Source organism: Calypte anna, chromosome 10 (genome assembly GCF_003957555.1).
Source record: "Calypte anna isolate BGI_N300 chromosome 10, bCalAnn1_v1.p, whole genome shotgun sequence".
Taxonomy (NCBI): Eukaryota; Metazoa; Chordata; class Aves; order Apodiformes; family Trochilidae; genus Calypte; species Calypte anna.
In genome coordinates this window covers 9,270,450-9,286,178 of record NC_044256.1, presented here as the reverse complement: position 1 = coordinate 9,286,178, position 15,729 = coordinate 9,270,450, and the positions used below count along the sequence as shown (strand labels likewise).

The 15,729-nt window shown below is 46.0% G+C and overlaps 1 long non-coding RNA gene across 1 annotated transcript; it reads right to left on the bottom strand.

Annotated features, from left to right (window-relative positions):
- Positions 1-3,287: 3,287 nt before the first annotated feature.
- Positions 3,288-8,566, bottom strand: LOC115598886. Its single transcript, XR_003987995.1, has 4 exons — positions 8,456-8,566; positions 6,606-6,747; positions 4,887-4,988; positions 3,288-3,360 (listed from the first exon to the last, which is right to left on the bottom strand). It is a non-coding gene; the product is annotated as an uncharacterized LOC115598886 (long non-coding RNA).
- Positions 8,567-15,729: the final 7,163 nt, after the last annotated feature.

Here is a 15,729-nt window from a genome sequence, read left to right as displayed (position 1 = left end):
GCCATGGCCTTGTTCTAATAAGTTTAGTTGCATAGTTACTAGCCAGAGCCCTTCTAATATATTCATGGCCATTTAGTGGCACAAACTACATGTTAATAGTAAAGACTGAATGAAAATTGCTCTGAACAGAAAGGGCTGCACAGTCATTGAGGATGACTTTTCAATACAGAAATATATTGAATTACCCAGATTCAGGTTTCTCTGGGTTTTGTTTTGGGTTTTTGCTTGTTTGCTGGTGTGTTTACTTTTTTATTTTAAGAAAAAAATATGCCCTAAAATTCCACTCATTAGCTACTGTCCTGTAATTGTATAGTCCATAGTGAAGAACACTGTGGCTCACCTCACTTGTTGACAGTGTTGGTTGTATTAGTCATGGGCCTCTATTCCCCAAATAAAGACCAGACCAACACATCTCACCCCAAGCACAGTGTTTGTAAGGTTTGCTGTACCTAAACAAAAACAATTTTTTTTTTTTTTTCAGGACATCTTCTGGAAACTGAGAGCATAATAGCAACTACAACCAAAAAAATAAGAGCCTTAAAAGCTGAATACTGAAAGGTCTGATTGTACCTTGCTGATGAAAAAAAAAAAAAAGTATCTATGCCTGGCAAATGTCATCAATGGTGAAATCCTTGGCCTATATACAAAGGTCAACTCCCCTTCATACAGAAGAAGCTAGGATTTCAGCTCGGGCTATATTGGGTAGTGCTTTCTTTGCTACTTTCACACTAGATCAACTAATTTTAAGCCTCATGGTTGATTTATTCTCACACTGTATAACATTATTTAACATTCATTCAAGGATCTTGATGGCAATAAAGTACAGCATGTACACCAAAACCAAACAAAATTGCAGTAAGTTATTGAATTGCTCACCTTTGGACATCAATTAAAAGTTGAAAATTAAAAGATCTCTGTACATATTTATAGCAAAGTCAATCTTTATGTTACTGGGCTAGGTAGTTTCTTAAAACAAATGATACAGTTAAAACATTGTAGCTGTATCTGTGCTTATATTGCTTTTGGCTCCTTCTGGATTTCTTGGTTAATTTATTTTCCTTTTAAAGTTGTTTAACTGAGTTTCTTTCTTTGCACAAAACATAAGCAGCTTCATTGCCTGGAGAACACAGAGCCTGTTTGTTCCCCTGCTTACAGCAGTGCAAATCAGCAACGATTCCATCAGTCTATAGAATTACATCAATGTAAAGCTGACGTCAGAGAGATAGCTATCAAAGCCCTTGTTTCAAAGTTAATTGTTTTTTGCTTAAAAAAAAGGAGATGAGTACAGGGCATGTTTGCTCTCCTTCTCAACTGAAATGTCAAAGAAGAGCTGCAGTTTTGGCATCTGATCTATGAGGGATTTGCACACACAGATCACGTTTCAAAAACAGGGACTGGGTCACAACCCATCATGCTACAAGTCCGTTTCCTTGATCCAGTTTTAAGGAAGGGGAGGGTTTTGTCCCTCTTTGCTGTCATTGAGACAACTTTTTCCACTCTCTGGAGCCAGCAGCAAAGTGTCATCAGCTATCAGCAATAAAGGGCCAGCAACAAACGTGTGTCCTGTTTAAAACCATTTCTCAGCTTTGATTCACCAGGCCAATTGCACATTTCATACTTTTGGATTTTTGCTTGGCAAATGAAAGCAGCATCGTATCAAATAAATGATAAATAAATAAATATATTGAAAGGGATTGGCTGAGTGAGGGAGGTGGGAAGTGGATACATTTACAGAGCTCTTGGACTCTGGACTATTTGAGGAGGCTGCCACAGGCTGCAGCATCTTTAAGGCTGCTCTAACTTACAGCAATCTCCTTCCAGATGCCCCAGCACAGCATCAACTTGGGAAGACACAAACTGGGTGAGGTTGCTTTTCTCTGCTTCCTGCATGGCTCTGGTCACTGTAGCACTGAATCTTCATTGCTGCTTTGTTATCAGCCTCCTGGGTTCACATCCTTTATGTTTAAAGACCTGAAATTCAGGTCCTGGTTGCAGTGGAAGCTAAAAGCACCTTCAGTCGCACACCGTGAGCAGGGTCACACAGGCACTGCAGCAGCTCAGGCACTGGGAACACCCCCCAGACACCACCAGCACCAGCACCCACCCACTGACTGCTGCCTGGCTGCTCTGATTTCCATTTCCCTCTGCAGATTTCGAGCACTGCCCAGGAACACAGGCTCTTGTTCACACCAGGGGACTTCCCCCTCTGGTGACGGTCTCCTCCAGCTGCACCATAGGTGCCCAAGAGCTTTACCTGGCAGCAGTTCCAGGTGGTTGTATAACACCAGCTCAACAATGCTGGTACAGCATTAGCAGGGATTAAGCCTGCACTTGTTACACAAGTCAGAGCCACACAATCTAATTGCCTTACCCTGCCCCTCAAACAACTTTCATCAGAAGTTTTAAATGGAGTGATTTAGAAATGGCTTCCAAATTGAAGTGTTGCCCTTTTTTTTTTTTGCATCATTACTTAAACACCAAGAGTACCGTGGGTGTTGGTCAGTTCTTTGTATACATAATGTCTAGAAATCTGCAGCCTGGAATTTGTTTAAAAGAAAGAACTTGAGCTGCCACAGTGTACAGTTCATGTCAAAGACTGTATCCACTTCTCTTGGGTAAGGGGATATATATTTTCAGTAGTACAGTTATAAGGAGAAAAAGGGGGCAAACCAGAGCTGAAGGAAAAAGAAGAAACCACACTTAATTAGGGATGAAAATAAACTGCTAAATGTGAACAGCAGAGCAAGACTGATCAGCTCTGATCAGACAGAGGTGCTCCTCACTGCCCCCCGAGTGCACTTCTTACCTTCAGCTGGTCAGAGCATTGCCAGCACAGAGCTCAAAACTGTGGAAACAAAGAATCCCAGGTAGGCAGATCTGCATTTCTTCTTTCCATGAATGCTGATTTCATCTTTCTGCAGTATTTGTGTGAAGTTCCCAGGCCATGTACCAGCTGTAATTGAACCAAGCTTAGCTGAGAAAAAACAGCTAGAGAAAAAATACGGATGGAGTAGAAATGAACCCCTGCCTAGCACACAGAGCTCTAAAGGGGTCCATGAGGATGATGAATGTGTAGTTTGGCTGTAAAATTCTTTTACCTTGACTCCAACCCAGCAGCCTGAGCAAGTGGAAGGGACTCCTAGCACATCACTGAACCTCCAGGGGAGACGTCTGCCAGGCATGGAACATTGGCTGCTCTGGACACACGAGTGAGAAAGGAAGTATTTACCTGCAGAAAGAGTTGGGGTTCAATTATTTATTTTTCATGGCACGTAGGGTGCCTGTTGGGTGATGAGGCTCCATTGTTTGCCTCAGGCAGGAGGCACAGAAGAGGAAATATTTCCATAAGGAGGTTGTACCCTGGAAAGGCAGCACAGAAATACATGCGAAAACAGAGAAGAAAGTCACCAATGTTCATGCTTTAAAAAAATAATAAATTAAAATTACTCATCCATTACTTGCTCTTATTATTTGGTTAGACACCCAGGAAATCTGTTAAAACTCATTTTCTTCCTATGAATATTATAAATGAATTATTCAGAAAACATTACAAATGCCAAAGGAGTAGCTATGATTATTATATGGTAGTCTGAGTATCATCTGTCATTGAAAGAAGAAACTAGGAAAAAAACATGAAGTTTGATCAGAATATAGTGTTAAGAAACAGGCAGGAAATGAGGATTCACAGCAACTGCCAGTGAAAAGCTTCATACTCACAATCATTTGGTTTTTATCTGAGGCAGTGGTTTGAAGCAACACTTATTCACTCACTTTTGGCAAAGGAGCAGGCATTACAGTTTGCTTATATGCCAATGCATGAAAAGACTGTTTAAAAATATCTAAAATATCTGTTTTAGCTGTACTGATGCCAGTGAACCTTAGGGAAAATGTGTGTCTGATGCTCTGTCCTGAACAGTATTTTCAACATGTATAAATGCAGAATCACAATTAGAGGGTTGTTCTAAATTATAATCTGGATTTTCCAAAAATAAACTCTGCCCTAACCTCTCCCATTCTGGCTTCCCTCACAGGCCCCTCCTTGGCTGTGGTTCCCTTGACTTCACATAACTCCAGCTGGCTCTGAGGTTGGTTCCAGATCCTTTTCAAAGAAATTAAGAAAATCTGAAATAGGAGAACAATGTTGGAGTACACTTTCCTAACTTATAAAAGAACAGAAAAACTGGGAAAAAATAGTTAAGGCTATTTAAAAAAAAGAAAAATAAGAAAAAATACGTTACTGGATAAACAGCCCTTTCCCATTGCTGCTCTGAAGTCATGTGCATATATATTTTTGCAGTAAAACCTCTTAAAACCACTGGCTTTTCCATCTTTTCAGACTTGGATTTGTCATCAGGTGTCTGCAGATTACATGGAGCACAAGCCTTCTGAACAGCCTCTTTTGGTTTATGTACATTAATTGCTCCTGCTGTCAGCCAGAGGGAGATGTATCACCAGCAGGATAACATAAAGCTAAGTGCTGTCTTGCCAGGGAATGTAGAATAATATTCTGGTTTTTATAGCACCTTTTCCCTAAGGCCCACAAGGCACTTTACAAGATTGAATTAAGCTTGTCAGCACTCTGTATGGGAAGTAAATATTTCTTTCTCCAAGTTGAAGAAGGGAAACTGAGGCATTAATATTAAAAGTCCCCAGCAAAGCATTTAGCTGCATGCTTTCAAGCCCTTTAAACTTCTCACATGATTTAATTAAGCCCATACTCAAGTGTTTTGCTGGAATAGTGCCTAAGAAAGATGCTACAGCCATGCTGCCAATTTATTTTGCAGCTGGGGAAACACCCCAGGTTCCCCATCACTCACCCTTTAATAACATGAATTTATTTTTAATCTGCTGTTTTCCCTAAAAAAAAGATCACATTTAAGTCTCACCTCTGTGATGTGTTGTCACCTGAGCCTGGATGAGTCCTGGAGGTGATGTCCAAGCCTGGGCAGCAGCAAACCTGACCCTGTGATTCTGCTGCTGCTCTCGTGCTGTGATAGAGAAACTCAGTTTATCTTTGGCCATGGTTTGGTGTTCAGAGTGCTGGGCTGTGCACATTGATCTGAAACTCTCCAACATTTGGATAAACCGTGGCATTTCTAGTCAGTGAACATTTCTGATGATTCAGGTGTCTGTTTCTGGTTAAAAGCCCATGCAGCAGCAGGGCTGTGAACACTGCTTGGCTCTGTTTAGATCTGATCACAGACCTGACCTGACTTCCTATCACAGCTCAGAGGCAGCCATCGTGTCTCAGTCCTGCTTTTGGTGTCTCTCTTCCATCCTGTTTTTCCCAGGTCTTCCTGGCTTACCTCTTATCACACATTCTATCTCCAGTTTGACTGCTGAAGGTTCAAACATAAGCTTAGGTTTTCGTTAGGGCTGGTACTCAGCTGAAGGGCTCGTGGCATCCCTCCAAGGAGCCATACACCTGCTCTGTACCTAACACCACAGTGCTTCTGGGCTAAAATCTTTACAGAACTGGACCAGAGACAGCATTTTCCTTGTAAGATGTGGTGAGGTCACAGCTAACAAAACCCCTGGGCTCCCAAAAGAGTACCAGGCTCAAGAAAAAGGGACCAAATGTGACAAGGATCCCAGCAGAGGAACACAGGAGCACACGTTCCTGAGCTGAAGAAGCCCATCCCTTGGTCAATTCTGAAGGTCCCCTCCAGCATCTCAGATGCTGTCACTCTCTTCCTCATCACAGCAGTGACAGTACCAAGAGCCAAATAAAGGGAACTTGTTTCTGCCCCTTATTGCACAGAACTTCCTGCAATTTAGTGTTTGCCAAGTGAGGCGCAATGTGAAAAAATAAGTGAAACATAAGAAAGGAGCACTCTAAAGCACTTACAAGGTCAAGTGCTTTGAAAAAGCCGAGCTGTGTAACTCTTCAGGGATTTTAAATGTTTTTAACACATATCCTCATACTGATGACCCTGTGTAAATACATCTGACATTGAAACAACCCTTTGAAATTAATATATAGATAATACGTCATTACTAACATTATATATACTCTAATTAAAAAGATAACAAGCATATAATTTCTGTCAGTTGTGAATGACAGTTCTTGTGGGTTAATTGCTCTAGGTAGGCCTCCTTTAGAAGTGAGTGGAGCTGAAAGAGCCACCAACGCCCAGCTGATGCAAAGCCTATTAGAGAAAATCTAATTCCTGGATGCTTGCAGTCAGCCTTGCACTGACCTCTAACTTCCCCCTCCAGAGGTGCAGGCAACCCCCCCATAGACCTGGTAAAACTAATCCCAAATATTAATAAACTATTGGGATAAAATATTGGGATTATTGGGATATTTGGATTAATAAAATATTGGGATAAACTAATCCCAAATATTAATATCATGACGTAACCCTCAAAACTCACAGGACTGAATTTCAATGAAATTTTACATGTCTTATGTGCAGCCTGGTTCTAAGGCTCCTAAGGATTACCATCATGACCTTTTTTCTGATTTGCACAATAAACACCACAGCTCAAAGCATCCTGCTAAGTGAAAGTTACAATTCTTACTTCTGTGCTTGGAGCAAATGAAGCTTTGGGGGAAGCTGGGTTTTGTGAGACTTCTGGTAAAACCGAGAGCAGACACTCACATAAATCTGAAGGCATGCTGTTCCTGTCAACATCTGAACAGGAATTCCAGGGAACAAAACAGGTCTGGGAACAGGCCAGGGCTTGGGGCACATCATAGGATCACTCTTCAGACAGGCTTGTACTTTAAAGTCTCTAAGAACCCTAGAAGTAATGAAATATATGCTCATTGTTAGAGATGTAAACTCATTGCAAAAGGTTCCATACCTGAATCAGAGGAGTTTGGATGACACCAAGCCTGCTGGAACATCTGATCCACATCCAGCCACCTTTCCTAGCTTGCTGGCAGAGCTGGGGCTGTGGTTACAGCCCATCCCTTGCACCTTCCCCTGCTGAATCACTGCCTGCTGCTGGTGGATGGACCTGCTCCTGGGACAGGGGGACAGCTTCTGCCTGCAGGACAGCAGCTGGGCTGTCATCACCCTCAGCATCCCCAAGCACAGAAACCTTTTCTGTTTGGAGACTCCTGGTGCAGCCGTGTAGCTGCCTTCAAGCTCCCCCCTCTCCCAGCACCCCCAGCACACTTATTTCCTTTACTGAGAAATGGCTTCAAGCTTGATCACCTCCAGCCTGGCTGCACAGGGATGGCAGGGGGGAGACAGGAACCCATCCTTCCCCATGTGCCAAGGGCCTGATCCAGCAAAGCCCATGGGAGCTCCCTCTTGGGTGTAGAGACCTTCTGCAGTTGTTCTGCCCAACTCCAGTGTGAATCAGGCCCCAGGCAGCCTCACTTCTCCTCATACTCTAAATGTTTCTGCTTTCCCTTTGCTGCCTCTGCTGTCTCCATCTCCACTGTTATCTGCACCGTCTCATCTGCATGTTCCTATTTGAAATAAATATGCAAAGTCCCCCCCAACCCCCTTCATCCTTTGTGAAGGGGGCAAGGACTGCACAGAAAGGAAAACCAGTGGCTTTTACCTTCTCATATAAAGCAGCACTTTCAGCCACATTTTTCCCTTGGGCTTTCATCCAGAAAAATTTCCTAAGCAGATTTCTTATCTTGTTTACTCACTTTGGGACTCTGGTGATCTGGACAAGTTGGGTAACTGGATAAATCAGTCCTCCTGGTAACTGCCTTACCACAGTGTGTAATCCTCTGGGGACAAGGGGACAGAGCCACAGGAACTGTTTGTTCTTCAGGCAGAGGGAGCCTGACTCTCAGGGGTGTTTTCCTTAGGAGCTCCCCAAGTTGTGGTAATCCAGGGATGAACCTGGGTTTGGGGCGTTGATTCCATAAACTTTTCAGCATCCTACTAACCCCCACATGCAGTTTTGTGGAGACAACCTGTTCTGCAGAACAGCTTTAAATATCCACTCCTTAGCAGGAGCACGTGGGCCCTAAGCCTGGGTGTGTGCTGGGCAGAATGGAACAGGTCTGTGAGGGGTCCCCCAAACACCCCCAGACCTCCTAGGAGGGGTTTGGGTGACCATGTGCACTCTGGGGTGCCTGCCCTCTCCTGGCACTGCCTGGAGTTTGTTCTTTCCAGGCTGCTGAGCTCAGCAGTGGAAATGCAGGGGTTTTCCAACATGAATCACAACAGCTCATTTTCTATTTTCAGTGACTGCTAAGAATATGACAAATTTTCTCTTATTCCTGTGAATCTAACCACCACACTGTCCTTTGGTACCATAAAGAATACAGAAATGTCTAATCCAGGATTTAAATTAGATCCAGGAAACCTCTGTTCTCTTTTCCTGTATAAAAGAGGTTTTTAAAATAAAAGGCAACTTAAATGTGGCCTTAGAGCGCCAAACTGCAGCCCGCAGTCTGTCATTAGGAAAAGCGTCAAACATCAGAGATTTGTTTAAAAGGGAGTTACTGAAGCCACTTGTATTTTAGTGATATACTCACGTTTTATGAGGGAGAGAGGTCAGAGCACAGGCAAATGAAGACCTGTGTGGAGCTAGGGCTTGCCCCCAGGGGTTGAGGTGCAGAGACCATTGGGGCAGCAGAAGGATCCCTCTGGGCTGCAGGAAGAGTTTGGCTCTTGCCCACCTTGGCTGCTGCTGGGGGAAGAGCAGAGGATTGGGAAGAGAAGGTGAGAGCTCAGGGGATGATGATAAAAGAGGATGGTTTTGCCACTAGTTGAGGCTCATCCTTGCTTGTTTGGTTGGAGCCCTTCACTTTACACCATTTGGGGAGCCTTTCTTCAGAAGATTTTGAGCTCTGCATCCCCCAATGAGGCCAGGAGGCACCATGTGTACTGGAGAAGCCCAGCAATGGGTCTCAGGATTTGAGGATCTGGTCCTTTCCCCTCCTTTCTCTTGACACCTTGCAGTGTCTCCTAGTACACAGCACAGTGGGCTGGCATTGCTGTTCATCCCATGTAGCTCACTTCAGAATTCAGAGCTGCTGAGGTGGCTGCACACTGTGAGTCCAGCACAGAAAAGCCCCCAAAGCCACATGGATCATGGTGGCCAAAGGAGAGGAGGAGTGAGCCAGCAACTTGTGGCAAGCCAAAGGTCCTTGATAAATACCACAGGCACCTCCATCCTCCCCATTAGGGACAGAACTCCTGGGGCTGAGCCTGCATTCTCCTCTGTGGCTGCAGGTTGAAAGAAGAGGTAAATCCAAGGGCATCCTGGCTGCAGAGGAAATTGAAAAGCACGCTGCAGAAACAGCACTGGCTACATGAGAATTGGAAGGAATAAAAATATATTTGAGGTAAGCCCCATGGATTTATCTAGAGAATGCAGTGACAAAGGTGCAGCTGCTACCAGACAGTGTTAAAGGCCCTGAGCCAGGAGCAGTGCAGCTGCACTGACACAAGATACTGCACAAGGCAGGATGCTTACGAGTAAGTATGCTGTAACTAAGGTCTTTGAATCTGTACTTCCCATGAATAATCAGAGATTCAGTCCATCTAGGACAAAATGGTGAAGAGACTGCAACTAGGGAAATCTAAGAGGTCAGAGCTCTGAGCTTGGAAAAAGAGTTGGTCAGTACCTAGCAGAGGTGAGCAGGAGTGAGTGCACATCAAGCATACAGCGAGTGCTCCCTCCACAATGCTGTCACAGCACCGAGAGAAAGGCAGATTTTATTTTTCTCCCATTCTTAGCAGGGGAAATATTGTGAATACAGCCTAGACAGCAAGCATGGCTGCAGACAGCCTGGGAATGGAAGCACAGGAAACAGAAGCCCAGCCTTGCAGCTTCACCAAGAGCTTATTCCAAACTGCAGTGGGGACCAACACAGCATGGACCAGACAGGGAGGACTCACCTTAATAGCTGCATGAAGCAAAACTCACTTTTGTGCACAGCCCTACCCAATCTCTGGTCTTGCCCATCTGGAGAGGAAACAGACATGGGCCAACAAGTCAGGTCTGCTAGCTGGCTGCTACTTCATCTTCCTTTTAATATTTCATTTCTGTCTTCTGGTGATATGCAGACATTTCTCTCAGAGGAAAAATAAAAGGTGACCAGTGAGCTGGGGAGCCTTCAAGGTATCTCCTTCCCAGTACACTGGCAAATTCCTTCACAGTTCATTCAGCAAAAAATCTGCTTTGCCTAAATAGATACCTGCTTTACCCCTAGTTTGGAAAACTGAGGCCTTCTGCAGACTTATGCTTGATAAACCTGAGCTTGAAATAATACTACAGCTTGTTCTGGCTGCTTTCACATTCCTGCAAATTATTTTATATTTTGACAATGAAGGAAATCAGCAAACCTTATTATTCTGCATGTCCATCTGACCTAGGGCTCACCTGACAGCATCTCTTGTTCTCATTCTTAGACCTCTGCAAACCAGTGGTTTGCTTGTAACATTTTCCCAATACACTCTTGGATATTTTAATTACTTTATTTGATACTAAAACTATTTGACAAGTAATTGGGAAAGAACAATTAAGCAACAGCATACAAAATCTATATTAAAATAGTAAACTCCCTTGTTGTCTCTAAAGAACTTTGAGACAATCTAAGTTTTTTTGAGCCTGCACAGAAGCATGTGCTTGTTCCTATGCGGAATTTCCATAATTCCTCAATCAATTACCTGGAAAAAGCAGCCATTTTAATCAAAACCCTAAGGGTAGATGAAATCATGAGAAACCACGAGCTTTATTGCAATGGATATTGACTGTAACTCATTAAGATGTTAAAGTATTGACATCCTATTTGATGAGAAAAATGTCTGATAGCAAGTGTACATAACTGTGTTATGGAGAATGCTGGTATCAACACATCATAATGAGTAACTAATGATGTCTGTAGCCTAACAAGGTGATTAAAGCAGTATCCTTTGATCTATGTCACTGGCTTGATTTAATGCCATGCCAAGATTGAATCTCCGTGCACCACTGGGGAGATTCAAGTAATTTGAGTAATTCACTAGCCTTGTCCCTGCATCACTGGAGATATTTGCAATGAATGTTATTTCTGTAGCCAAGTCTGCCCGGGTGGCACATGGGGCAAGGGAAGAAGCTCCAGGACCCTGCCTGCTGGCAGCCTCTTGCAGGGCTCTCACCTCTGCAGGTCAGGGGTCTCACACACCCTGCTTTTAAACATCCAAGAGCCTTTTCACTGTTACCAGCAGAAGGGCTTAACCCTTTTCCATGTACCATAGAAGCAGCCCTGCCACCCTGTGCAAGATCAGCTCACACCTTAGCTAAGCAGCATTGCTCTGGGGGCACAGCTGCCAAGGTTTTGGCTTTCTTTTGTTCATAACCATCCCAGAAGAAGAGAGTGGCCCCCCTCGGTCAGACCAAAGGTCCCTCTGTGGGACTGAGGGGTAGAACACTGCATGCCCAAGGCAGAACCCACGGCACCAGGGCTCCTCAGCACTCCTCCTGCTGCCAACCATTACCTGCTGACATCCTGACCTTTGTGTGGCTTCCGTGTTAGCAGACACTCGCGTGGATTTCCCTCGTGTGGAATGTTTATATGGGGCATTGCAGTAGCTCACTCTAATGAAGCTGAGAACAGGAATAGTTTTCCCTCCCAGTCATCTAAGGGATAATTAGTACCAAAAGCATAACCAAGGATCAAATTCTGGGCACCTCCCGTGGGCAGGAAATGATTTTGCTCGATGAATAGAGCGGTTTTTTACGGAGGGCTTTTTCCTGTGCACAGCTCCCAGCACTCTGGCTCCCGATGGGCGTGTTCCACGCTGCCCCCTCCCCCCCCCCCCATATCAGCATCCAGTGCCTCCCAGGGAGAACTGGCATTCCCAGCAGAGGGGACGGGCCCTGGGCAGCCTCCTCTGTCCCCAGCAGAGCTGATGGTGCCCTAAAGAGTAGAAAATAGCTCAGGTTTTGTCCCAGCACACCCACCACCTCATTCCCGCTCTGCTGTGGGTCCCTGCCCCGCATAGGGCTCCTGAGCCACCACAGCCCCGCGCAGACAAACACAAAGCCCTGAAGATCTTCCACCGGATCAGGAGGAAGCCGGCAGCCGACCCCCTCAGCCCCAGCAGTCCCGACCCCCTTACCAGGCACAGCTCCTGCGGTGCTGGAGGGTGCCCAGGGCGGGCAGGTTTTATCGCCCCGGTTAAATCACATGCAAATGAACTGCAGCTGCTGCATCGCTCCTGATGCCTCTCCTGCCCCTGCGCCCACCCAGAGCGGCCTCAAGCCACAGGGGGTGGGTGAAGGCAGCTCCCGAGCACTGCCGATGTCCTTGTCCCCGGCAGGGACTGAAGGAGGAGCAACGGCTCCCCCTGTGCGGGAGCTGCTTTGCACCTCCCTGCTCTCCGTCCCGGTTCCTCAGCTTGTCCGTGCTCGGCAAGCGAAGTCAGTGGGGCTCCTCGGGGTGTCCGGGTGTTGCATCCCTGTGCTAAGCTCAGCTGGCTTCCCTGGGGCCCCCGAGATGCGCCCAGCAGAGCTCAGCAAAGCCCCGGAATGAATGGATACCTGGGGAGCTGTGCAGGCTCTCAGGCTCAACACCTGCCACATCTCCAGATAATTTATAAATAAATAAACAAATAAAAATGTTTTGTTCTAGAGGTGTGTGTATTTATCTTCTCCTGAGGGTACTCCACACAAACAGGGTGTGCTGAAGCCCCCCAGCCAGCACCATTCTCCAAAGCTGCTGTACCCGAGGGAGCACTGAGTTACACCAGGTCTGGCCAGCACGATGCTGCAGAGGGCAAACCCCACGGGTTCCCCTTCTGGGGACAGAGGGTGTTTCTGGCACCCCATCTCCCTTTTGCCCCTTTGCCTTTGCGCTTGCCCTGGCCACGGGCTGCTGTTTCTGCTCTGGTTTCTGGCACAGTCTCAGGATACAAAGCCCAAGGGAAGCCCCCCCAACCGATGTGCTCCGTGCTTCTCTGGGCTTGGCAGCAGAAAGAAATTGCACATCAGGACACAGGCTGCAGGAGCTTCCAAAAATAAAATATTGTCAGTAGAGTCCAGACCATCCATCAGAATAAGTGTAGCTGATGCTGTGATTTATGGGACAAAGATGAAGGTTTAATCCTCTTCTCAGCAGTGCAACCCGATTTGCCACAAAACCCTGTTAAATTTTGTGGCACACGCTTCATCACTTCATTAGGAGATAGAGAGAAAATGGTTCAATGCATTGCTGAATCTTTTACGGCTGCGGACTCTCCTCCCACCACTCCCGAGTGATGGGTAATCTCTCTGATCAGATCCCCAGGAAAAGACCCCGTGGGATTACAGAGCACAGAGGCATTAACAACAGTGACAGGAAAGGAATACAATATCCCTTTAAACAATTAAATATTGATCCTGTGGGCCTGAGGTGGACTCCATCACACAAAGGAAACACCTCTGTGAATTAGTTTGGTGACATCCATACCCTCAGACAATATAAAGGAAACCAAGATTATTTGCTTCACTTATTTTCTTAATGTTTTTTCCCTCAATTAGAGAAATGCATCTGCTATGAACCGCACTCACCATTCAGACTCTCAGCACTCACCTCCCCTACAGCCCACCCACCCTGATGGGCACCGTGGTGGGAGCTGGGGTGGGGAGCCTGGGGGGGCTGTGGGTGAGTGCAGGGCTGTCTGCTGGAATCCGGGGGCTGCAGACCTCAGCACAGATGGGAGGACAAAGGCCACCACCATGAAGCCCCAGTTGCCATTTTGTGTCCCCCCGTGGAGTCCCTCCCATGCCACAGTTAAACACTGCCTGTCTCATCCCATGGGAGAGCGATTGCTAACCCGGGGGGTTCAGCCTTGTGGCTGCACTTGGAGAAACAAAAGAAGACAAGAAATATCTAAATTTAAAGTGCTGGAAAATCCAACCTTTTATTTACTACATTTTTGTGACTACATAAACGCTGAAACATTGTAACACTGAAAAGCATGATGACATCATCACTTGCTTTTTTCTTTTTTTTTTTCTTTTTCTCTTTTTTTTTTTTTTTTTTTTTCTTTTTTGCTTAGCAAACACAGCAGATGATATTGCACGGCATAAAGTGAGAACAGTAGCAAAGCTTAAAAAAAGTAACTTAAGGAAATCTTAACGCAGTACAGGAGATACTCATAACCAAACCAGAAAAATGCCTAGTGCATTACACTTGTCGTCGCTACACACAAAAATACAGAAGAAGAAGCGCTTGACTAAGAGAGAGATTGAGGAAATATTAGCAATCAACTGTAATTAGGTACAATAATCACTTAGTCTGAAATGCAGATGCAACGCATAAACTACTACTGCTTCCTAATGGGCAAACTAAAAATGACAGCAAAGTTGTCTTTTATCAAAATCTTTTCTTTGTTTTCCTTTTTTTTTTTTTTTTTTTTTTTTTTTTTTTTTGGTTTTGTTTCATTGCTCTGGAAGAACTCCCTCTTGCTCTTGGAAGATTTTAGAAGATCTTGAAAGATCCTCTATGGATCTGGGACCTGTGATTGTCTCTGGAGCCCTCTTTGCGCAGCGGAGGATGGAGCTAAGGGGGAGGGGAAGGGGAGGGGTGGCAGAGTGGGGCCAGGGAGGGCCGGGGGGGGCCCAGGTGCTGGCTCAGCTGGGACTGGACTGTAGGCAGGGGGATATGAAGACAACTACCAAAGCAAGTAAAAGACAATGCTTTAAAGTTTATTTTCATTTAACACTGTTGTTCGTTCAGACTGCAAAACTAACGCGGTTCCACAGTGAGGATGCAGTAAATGCAGATCAGAGCATGAAAAATCAAACTACGGGCACAAGGAAGGAAACCACATCTTCCTAAGCACAGTTCTGTTCAGGGTGCGATGGCTCCTGCTGGATTGGTAAACTGATGCTTTGTCTCCTCCCTCTACGTGAAACATAACTCATTGCACAGCATTAGTTTATGTATTAAAAGCAGACATTTAGCCAATGTGTACCAACAGACCATTTAATGATCCTGCATTTCAGAGCATTTTTATTGCCCCATTTCAATACTTGAAGTATAAAAATGTACCTAGAAAGTGTAACTTCTGACCAAAAGCTCAAACCCTGCCCTTGTCCGTCCCTCCGTCAACCCCTCTGCTATCCCCCCAAAGGAAAACAAGGTACACCTGGAGCTCAGCTACTGTGCGGGGAAAGGAAATATTTACAGCCATCACAAACCATGTCAGTACACAACATTTAGTTGAAACAGAATTATTCTTTACGCAAAATAAAACACAGGTGAGTGGCATCCTATTTTCTGTGCCATGATGCCACCATCAGCTTTGCAGAATTATCATTGTCATTACTCCTTTTTTTTTTTGCTTTTCAACTCAAAACTGCTCTTTCCTCCCTGGAGCTGGGGGTCGGGGTAGGTGCCGCCCCCGCCCCCCAGCCCCCCAGCCCTCCCCAGGGGGTGCTGCACCGGCGCTACCCCCCCGCTCCCCCGCAGCCGGGGGACACGGGGGCTCCGCCGCCCTCCCTGAGCCCGGACGTGCCCGCAGCCCCCGGGACCCCCGGCTCAGCCCCCGAGACCCCGCATCCTGGGATCCCCGCCCGGCCCCACCTGCGGCCCTGGCTGGAGAGCAGGGGACACGGCGGAGGCTCCAGCCCCTGGGTGCTCTGCCGGGCGGGCTGGCCGGAACCGCCCCATTCCCGGTGAGTCCCGGGCAGGAGAAGCCCCGCGGGTCACTGGGGGGCTGGCAAAGGCCTTTCTGTGAGCAAGGCTTCCAAATTCAAGCTAGATTTTCTCCCGAGGCTTAAGCCCGCTACTGGCGCTACCCGTGCGAATGGGGAAGGAAAACAAAAAGTCAGCAA